General features: G+C 38.5%; 1 protein-coding gene and 1 pseudogene across 1 annotated transcript in view; one reads left to right on the top strand and one right to left on the bottom strand.

The window, feature by feature from the left end:
* Window positions 1–9,575, bottom strand: part of RALGPS2 (Ral GEF with PH domain and SH3 binding motif 2) — a 188,108-nt gene extending 178,533 nt beyond the window's left edge. Inside the window, exon 1 of the mRNA XM_011981461.1 lies at window positions 9,392–9,575. The gene's annotated coding sequence lies outside the window, so the exon portion shown is untranslated. The remainder of the gene's footprint in view (window positions 1–9,391) is intronic.
* LOC105540747 overlaps window positions 9,063–9,986 on the top strand; it is a 1,837-nt pseudogene continuing 913 nt past the window's right edge.

Genomic DNA, 9,986 nt, shown 5'->3' with positions numbered 1-9,986 from the left:
AAAAAAAAAAAAAAAAATAGCTGGGCATGGTGGCCTATGCCTACAATCCCAACTACTCAGGACGCTAAGGCAGGAGAACTGCTTGACCCGGGAGGCGGAGGTTGCAGTGAGCTGAGATCACGCCACTGCACTCCAGCCTGGGCTACAGTCTCACAAAAAAAAAAAGAAAAAGAAAAGAAAAGAAAACATAGACATTTCCAGCACTCTAGAAGATTCCTCTTTGTTGTTCCTCTTACCTTCCAGCCCCAACTCCTAAACACCATGCTCACGCTTCTATCACCACACATGAGTTTGACCTTGCCCTAAACTTTATGTAAATGAAGACATGAAATAACTACTTCTATTAATTATTAATCTACTATTTTAATTCTATTAATTAATCTACTATTAGGCATCCTAATTTCAGTATGACTTCATGAAGTACATACTCTTTTGTGTCTGGTTTCTTTTGCTCACCATTTGATCTGTGATATTCACCCATGTTTGCTGAGTACAGCCACAGTTCATTCTTTTCTACTACTGTACAGTGTTACACTATAAGGCTATACCACAAATTATTTATCCCATTTTTTTGTTGTTGTTGCTGACAGACTGGGAGTGATGACAAAGTTGCTATGGACATGCCCTGTTTGCTATGGCTTTGGCGGTTTCATAACTTATTTTTATTTTATTGCCTCTTAATTTCATTTTAACTACTTCTATTAATAAAATAAAAAGGATCAAACAACCAGAAAAATTAAGAAAAAAAGATCTGCTATCCCACCACACAGACAACTACTCTTAACATTTTTAACATTTATAGTTCACATAACTGAGATCTTGCTATACATGCTATTTTTTTCTAAATCAACTCCTTTAGTTATTTTCTCCCTTTTTTCTCTCCCTCTCCCTATTTTAGACCAACAAGAAAATGAACATTTACATTTAGTGTGCAACATTTTCCACCTTACAAAATCGTCTAAACACATACAGACATAAAGGTTTCGGAGTTATTTGCTTCATACAAATACTTGGTATATCCCTCTTCATCTTGCTCTTCTCAAATATTATGGCAACACTGTCACATCACTGATTATTTTTCCTACCTTTAACAGCTTTGCTGAGATATAATTCACATACCATACAATTCACCCATTGAAAATGTACAAGTCAATGGTTTACAGCATATTCACAGACGTACAACTATCAACACAGTCAATTTTAGAACATTTTCATCATCTCAGAAAGAAATCCATGCCCTTTAGCTACCACCCCCTTACCCCTGCTACTGGCCTAAGACAATAATCTGTTTTCTACCTCTATCTGCTGTTCTAGGAGAGGAACTACTGGGTCATATGGCAACTCTATGTTAAATCATTGGAAGAAATGCCTCATGGTCTTCCAAAGAAGCTACATCCATTTACATTCCCATGAGTGTATGAGGATCCCAACTTCTTAACATCCTTGCCTACACTTATTATCTAACTTTTTCATTCAAGTCATGCCAGTGGTGTAAAGTGGTATCTCACTGTGGTTTTGATTTCATTTTCCTGATAGCTAATAATGTCAAGCATCTTTTCATGTGCTTATTGGCCACTTGTTTATCTTTGGGAAATTTCTATTCAGCTCCTTTGCCTGTTTTTAAACTGAGTTGTCTTTTTATTACCGAGTTATAAGAGTGTTTATACATTCTGACTATAAGTGTCTTGTTACATACAACTTGCAAATATTTTCTCCAATTCTGTGTATCGTCTTTTCACATTCTTGATGGCATCCTTTGGAGCACAAAAAATTTAATTTTCAAGTTCAATTTACCTCTTGTTTGCTTTGTTGCTCCTGCTTTTGGTGTCATATATAAGAATCCTTCACCTATTCCAAGGTCATAAAGATTTACCCCTATGTTTTCTTCTGATGCACATATATACTGATTTCTATTAGGTCTATGCCTAGACATGAAATTGGTGGATCACAGAGCACATACAGATACAGTTTTAGGCAAATGCTGCCAAAGAATTTTCCAAAGTGGCTGTACCAATTTTCAAACCCACTTGAAATGTATAAAGGTTCCAAATGCTCTACATTCTTGTCAACACTTTGTATTTCAGATTTTTTAATTAACACCATTCTGGTGGGTATGTAGTGGTATCATATTATAGTTTTAATTTACAGTTTTCTGAAAATTATGTATGAGTACTTTTTAACCTTGGCCATCTGAACAATTCATTTTCTAAAAAGCCTGTTCCAGTTTTTCGCCCATTTGTTTTAAAGCTGGGTTGTCTGAATTCTTTTGTATTGATTTGCATACTTTTAAATATACTCTATATACAAGTCCTCTGACAGATATAAGTATTGCAAACACCTCTTCCAGTGTGCTACTTGCCTTTTTTTCCTCTTAATAGTATTCTTTAATGAATAGATGTTCTTATTTAACGAAATACAGTCTTCTCTGGTTAGTACTTTTTGCATCCTGGTTTAAAAAGCCTTTGCCTCCAAGAGAGTCATACAGATAATTTTCCATGTCTTGTTTTAGAAATTTTCATATTAAATCTATAGCTCCTTCAAGGAGCAAAGAATCTCTATTTACAGAACTATTTCTGATAATGGGGGGAGAAAAGAAAGCTTCACAACTGATTTCATGAAGTCAGCGTAATTTTGAATTCAAAATACACCCATATAAACCTCACTGATAAATGTAGACCTTAAAGAACTCTAAGACACCAGCAAGTCAAATTCAGCAGTGTGGGTGAAAAAATGCACCACAGCTAAATATGGTTTAACTCAGGAATGCAAAGATGGTTCAACAGGAGATAATCTATTAATGTAATACATCCTATTAACAGATTAATGGAAAAGATGATTATCTCTACCTGCAAAGAAAAAGCACCTGAAGAATTCAACACTTTTATGTTTTTAAAAAACAAAACAAAACAAAACAAAAACTCTTAGAAAACTAGTATGACAAAGCATATCTACCAAAAGTCTTAAGTTATTTATCAAAACTAATATTAAGGCATTAGAATTAATGATGAAACGTTAAAGGTACTCCTATTAAAATCAGGAATGTGGCTGAACACAGTGGCTCACACCTGTAATCCCAGCACTTTGGGAGGCCAACGCGGGCGGATCATGAGGTCAGGAGATCGAGACCATCCTGGCTAACATGGTAAAACCGTCTCTACTAAAAAAACAAAAAATTAGCTGAGTGTGGTGGCACGGGCCGGTAGTTCCAGCTACCTGGGAGGCTGAGACAGGAGAATTGCCTAAACCCAGGAGGCAGAGGTTGCAGCGAGCTGAGATCACACCACTGCACTCCAGCCTAGGCAACAGAGTGAGACTTCATCTCAAAAAAAAAAAAAAAAAAAAATCAGGAACAAAAAATTCAGAATCATGTATCTCAAGGGAGCCCTTACTACTGCCTGGCAATCATACTCTCCCTCTTCTATTCACTTATTTACTTTTTGACAAATGGCTATGTCATGTATTATTCCTTCTCAAACCTCTAATACTTATTCCCATTCTTCCTTACTCTCAGATGATGGGCTTGGTCTCTATACACAAAGGTAAACTGAAACACTCATGAGAATGTTCTCAAGCTACCACCATGATGTGTCTATCCATATACTTGTCTTTTCTCCTATTTCTATAGTAACTCTTGCTACTCCTGGTAAAGCAAAGGCTAATCCTTTTGCTTGTACAAGATCAGGTGTCAGCAAACCACAGTCCACACTGCTTATGCCTGCTTTCATTTGACAACAGCAAAGCTGAGTAGCAGTAATGGATTGTATTGCCCAAAATGCCTAAAATACTATCTAACCTTCAAAGAAAAAGTCTGCTGACCTCTAAACTAGATCATATCTCCTCTCCATATAATCATGAACGCTGCTGGTTGCAAGTGCCCACTAAATTCAGTGCAGAAGAAATAAAGTAAAATCCCTACAAGATACATAAAATATCAGGGACATATCAGATATACTGAAGACAAAAGATCTTAGGGCCAGATCACGTATGAAGCATGAAGATTTTGAATGGCATAAGACTTTTCAACAACCACTTCAAACTAGAAAATCAAGCCAGACATGGTGGCTCACACCTGTAATCCCAGTACTCTGAGAGGCCAAGGTAGGTGGCTCACTTGAGTCAGGAGTTTGAGACTCGTCTGGCCAACATGGTGAAATGCCATCTCTACTAAAAATACAAAAATTAGCCTGGTGTAGTGGCGTACGCTTGTAATCCCAGCTACCTGGGAGGCTGAGGCAGGAGGATCACTTGAACCCAGGAGGCGGAGGGTGCACTGAGCCAAGATTACATCACTGCACTCCAGCCTGGGGGACAGAGGAGACTGTCTCAAAAACACAAAAACCAAAACAACTAGAAAATTATAATCATCTGTTAAATTTGGAGAGAAAATGATTTTTACCTTGGAATTCCATACCTATCCCTGCCACATTATCAACCAGGTGTCAAGGCGGAAGGAAAATATTTTCAGCAATACACACATCTCAAAAATTTTACCTCTTCATATACTCTTTCTTGAAAGTTACCAAAGGATGCATTTCACTAAAACAAAGGAGTAAATCAAGAAAGTGGAGGACATGGATCCAGAGATCACAGGCTCCAACACAGAAAAATGGCAAAAAGAATTCTCAGAATCAGCTGGTGCAGTGGCTCACGCCTGCAATCCCAGCACTCTGGGAGCCCGAGGTGGGTGAATCACTTGAGGTTGGGAGTTCAAGACCAGCCTGACCAACATGGAGAAACCTGTCTCTACTAAAAATACAAAACTAGCCAGGTGTGGTGGCGCTAGCCTGTAACCCCAGCTACTTGTGAGGCTGAGGCAGGAGAATTGCTTGAACCCGGGAAGGGGAGGTTGTGGTGAGCTGAGATCATGCCATTGCACTCCAGCCTGGGCAACAAGAGCAAAACTCTGTCTCCAAAAAAAAAAAAAAAAAGAATTCTCAGAATCATGATGAAGGGAAGTCACAAGTATAGCTACACAGAATAAGTGGTGGGCAAAGTGCAGATTTGAGCAAGAAGATAAGAGAGCTCAAGAAGAATTTCATTTTTTTTTTAAAAACTGAGTAGTCAATTAATTACCTGATGTGTTTGATGATATTGGGACACTTTGTAGAAAAAAAATCAGAGACAAATAGGAAACTAAGAAATAAAAAGAAAAAAATCAACTCCAAGAAATATAATCATAGTACACTGTAAGGTTCCACTGTAAACATATTTACAAAGTCATAATAATGTAAACAAACAATGATTTAATCAAAAGCATGACTATATTGGGAAGACAGTGGGAAAGAAATTTCAAGGTGGCACAAGAATCCTAAAGCACAGACTCATCTACCACAGAAGAAAGCCAATAGATAACATCTAAAATTGAAAAACAGGGCCAGGCATGGTGGCTCACACCTGTAATCCCTGCACTTAGGGAGGTCAGGGAGAGCAGGTCAAGAGTTGAGGTCAGGAGTTCGCAGCCTGGCCAACATGGTGAAACCTCATCTCTACTAAAAATACAAAAATTAGCCAGGCGTGGTGGCACATACCTGTAATCCCAGCTACCTGGGAAGCTGAGGCAGGAGAATCAGTTGAACCCAAGAAGCGGAGGCTGCAGTATGCCAAGATCATGCCACTGCACTTCAGCCTGGGCGACAGAGCAATACTCCATCTCAAAAAATAAACAAATGAAACTGAAAAACAAACAGTAAAAGTATATCATTTTTAAATTATGTAAATAAATATCAGAAGAAGCACCTATGGATGCTCTGAGAGCAGGACACAGGAGGGAGAGTCATAAAGAGATGAGACAGAGGACTGGAGTTTTAATTACAGGTTATCTGAGTACCTGGCTTGGGGCCAGAAAAATTCAGATTTCAAATCTTGTTGAATTTCAGATTTTGTCAGATTTTGGAAGACTTGCATTGCCAGTTGGGCATCCCAAATCCAAATATTTAAAACTCAAAATGCTCCAATGAACATTTTCTTTGAGAGTCATGCTGGCACTCAAAAAGTGCCATTTAACATTTTGGGTTTCAGATTTTCAGATTCGGGATGCTCAACCTGTATAACCCTTATAGTACAATTTTCTTTTTAACTGCACAGCTGTATAAGTCAAATATTAATTTTTTAAAAAAAGGGAACAAAACCAGGGGTCCTTTGTTATTCATTACAATTAATATCCCACAAATATCTGAGCATCACTATGTGTCAGATACTTTTCTAGGTGCTAGGAAGACAACAGTGGACAAAATAAGCCCTTGCTCTCATGAAGCTTAAAATCAGACAGGGAGGCAGATAATAAACTAATGTATGTTCTAATGTCAGATAAAGCAATGATGTAAAAATAAATAAATAAAGCAAGGCAAAGGCACAGAGTACGATGGGGGATGCTATTTAATAGGGTTTTCAGAAAAGACTTCTTCCAGAACAACAAAAGGAAATCAAACTAAAGAAAATCTGTTCTGAAAAAAAAAAAAAAGGTCATGTAAGTGAAATAATAGAAAGCTATCAATTAAATTCAAGAAGAGAGATTCAAGTCTTTTACACTCCAAAATAATGTATTATTCAAAAGCCAGAACCAAAAGTTTCTCTGTAATGAAATAAACTGCCAAGCCTCCTCAAGCTAAGTCATATGAACACTGCTATATCCACATACCTGTATGTCTATATAGATCCTTCCCATATCCCTAACTAGGTACTTGGTAAAGTAACTATGTAAATTTATATTCAAACTTTTTTCTTTCCATAGAATAGGTAAATGTAACACATTTTAAATTCCAGTGTTTTATTTCTATTATGTAGTTAAAAGTTTTCCTAAATCAAAAGCATTAAATCAAAAAAGATTCCACATTAATTCCATGGTACTAAAATTTATCACACCCAATCTTTATTCTCTCACTAAAAAGGAAACAACAGGAAATTTAAGACACATTTAAAGAAACAATTTATAGGGTAATGCAATACATTCATTTTCCTCTCCAAGGAACCTCAGGCTGGGGTAGTTTCAAGCTATTTGAATTATCTTTCATTGAAAATTAACTTAAAAAAAAAGTAGTCAGATTAAAGTGACAATTTTATTCCAAATACAGGCATTACACAATATCTCATATTCAAAAAATGGATACGTTTCAACATATCTTATTCTCAAACCGTGTATCATTAAAATTAAAAGTAAACCCAAACTATGTGTCTATTTTACATAGCAAAAAAAAAAAGAAAAAAAAAAAAGCATGCTTTGGGAGAAAATAAATGGGTTTAAAGTTTAACTCACAAAAGAAAACAAATTTGATTAAACAAATTTCAATTAATAGTTCAAGGTTTAAAAGTTATTTTAAAAATTTCTGGAAAACCAGATTGTCAAGGAATTGGTTTACTCATACTCAGTCAGTCAGAAAGAAAACGGTGATATTTTAAAATTTTAGACCAAAAAAAAATTTAGATTCCCTTATAAATAAGTGCCAAGAGAGAATATTTTCAGCAAACATTTCATTTAACTACATAAACCAAAAGAATAAGGCTGTCTAACCACATGTAAACTATGCATCATCTGACTTCAGGTAGAATATTTATCTTTGGTATACTTGGTAACCAGAAACCCAAAGTATATAAACATAGGCATATTTTAAAAACATTTGTCAATGTTTTTGTTCTCCAGACAATAATTCCCACTATCCTCAGAAAGAGAAAAACAATATCCTTAACCAAAAAGTTATCAGAGGAGTTTCTACTTCTTAAACTTTTAAACTAACATTTTTGCCCACTTATTATTAAACTCCATCAGGGCACAGACCTGTCTCTTCCCCTGTTGTGTCCCCAACCTCTAGGGGACTAACTGGCACCAAGTAGGTACCCAATAAATACCTGCAGAATGAACTGAGCCTCTGGAAAAAGCTTAAGTGTTTTAAGTTGCAATAGGACAATTTCACCTATAAATCGATCATTCACTACACTCAACTCTAATGACGTAATAAAAAGACTCGTACCAGGTATTTAAAAACACACACACAAATATATTACTCACATATGTATCTGACTCACAAAGCCAGATATTTTCTCTCAGGAAAATTTGTTGTATTCTTTCGAGTATTACATATAAATATTAGAAAAGCATGTTGTGTCCTGACAAATGCAAGTGTTATCTTCAAATTTATGTTGCAATCTGAAAAAAATCTAGGCAAACTAAACAGTATTTCCAGGGTCCTGCCCCAAAGTATTACTAAAAGTCAAATTCCTTAATTCAATGAAAAGTGAAATAAGGCACAGTGGGGCTCACGCCTGTGGTCCCAGCTCCTTGGGAGCCTGAGGCGGGAGGATCGCTTGAGCTCAGGAGTTTGAGACTAGCCTCAGCCAAATAAGGAGAATCCACCTTAAAAGAAAAAAAAAAGTGGAATATAATGGAAAAAATGTACATCTTACCGTTTAAAAACTATGCTGAATTTTAAAAAGAAAAAATGAACTAGGCTTAAAATACACTGAAATTATTTATCCCAAATGGCATTAATGCCTTTACATCTTGATATTTAGATCTGCCTAAAAAGACCTTTGAAGCTACATGATAAACTTCATGCCTACAAAACTTGAGTTAGAGGTTATCTTTGTTAAAATAATACTGTTTGGATGTTTAGTTTTGGAAGTTTCCTCATAATTCTAAAGTAAGATATTTAGCAGTAAGAGTAATACACTTATATGTACGATTCTATAGCACTTGTTCTATAGCACTTGTACAAGCATAATTATCTTGAGTGGAACAGGCTTTATAATGAGCAAGCTATGATCTGCCTAACAGCAATACTCTGCAAACACGGACTGAAAAGTTTCCTAACATTCTGATGGTCATCTTCAAAGAAACTTGAACAGGAATCGATCTAATGGTCGATACAGAAAAATACCCAAGACAACTCACAAACACTGGTAAGAAAACAAGGCTCTCTATAGCAATTAAAGTGTTGGGGAAAAAAAATCCAGGGAGCATAAACGATAAAGCTCAATTAACTGCTGCCTGTAGGTTTCTACTTTATGGTCTTAAATACACACTAGGCATTAGGTATTTCTTTTAGAGCTTTTTTTTTTCTTTTTAACAGAAATTTAGTATTTCAATTGCCCCTCCTCCACAGCTAACATCAGTGCCCTTTCTTCCTCCTCCCTTACCCCTCCCAGCTCAAACAAATTAACATTTGTACTAGGTACCTCCTATCAGCTCGCAGCTTCTTCCCAAACACGCCCACGTACACTGAAACTGGCCTGCGTCTACAAAACACACAGCTACAGGAAAAGAGCTTGGGGGGGGGGAGCTGAGGGGGGGGAATAATCGCTCCGCACAGGTTTACGGCTATTTTCCAGAAATTAGCTCCTCGCGCATGGCTCGCGTTTCTTCCAAATCACCTCCAAAGCACGGTGTTTATGAGCCTACCTAATCCGATACTGCAATGGAATTCCGGATATTTGCAGATAGATCTCCCGGCTTTGCAAGTGTTTGATGAGATACGTTCGGAATCTCCTTTTTTCTAGAGCCCGGTTCCTGGCTGTACAGCAAGCCGACCTGAGGCTGCGGCCCCTGCCCCACACCCGGGCCGCGCGACCGGCCCGAGGCCAGCGCAGGACGCAGCCCCTCCGGGGCCGGGGCTGGCGGGGCAGCTTGGGCTGCGGGCCGCTCTGCAACAGGTCACCCTGACCGCGAGTCCGCGGGTTCGCGGGCGGCCAACTCTGCGGCCAGGCTTCTGGGCGCAGCCGCCGGGGCCAGGGGAGGGGGTGTGGCCCGGCTTCGGCTGGTCCTGGCTCCCAAGTCCGGGATCGGGCTCACCTGAAGGGAGGCTGACGCGCCGCTGGGCGTCAGAACAGCGCGGGTGGAGGCTGGGGGCTTCCGCCACCCAAGAGGGAGAGCGAGGCGGGTTCAAGAGGTCGCTGCGCCCCCGGCTTCAGGACGGCGCCCCCAAGCGGGGACCCTACGACCGCTCCGATTCTGAGAACCCGCGGCCGAGGGAGGCGCGCCCCCCAGCGCCCCTCTA

Source organism: Mandrillus leucophaeus, unplaced genomic scaffold (genome assembly GCF_000951045.1).
Source record: "Mandrillus leucophaeus isolate KB7577 unplaced genomic scaffold, Mleu.le_1.0 Scaffold226, whole genome shotgun sequence".
Lineage (NCBI taxonomy): Eukaryota > Metazoa > Chordata > Mammalia > Primates > Cercopithecidae > Mandrillus > Mandrillus leucophaeus.
This window is presented reverse-complemented; position numbering and strand designations above follow the sequence as displayed.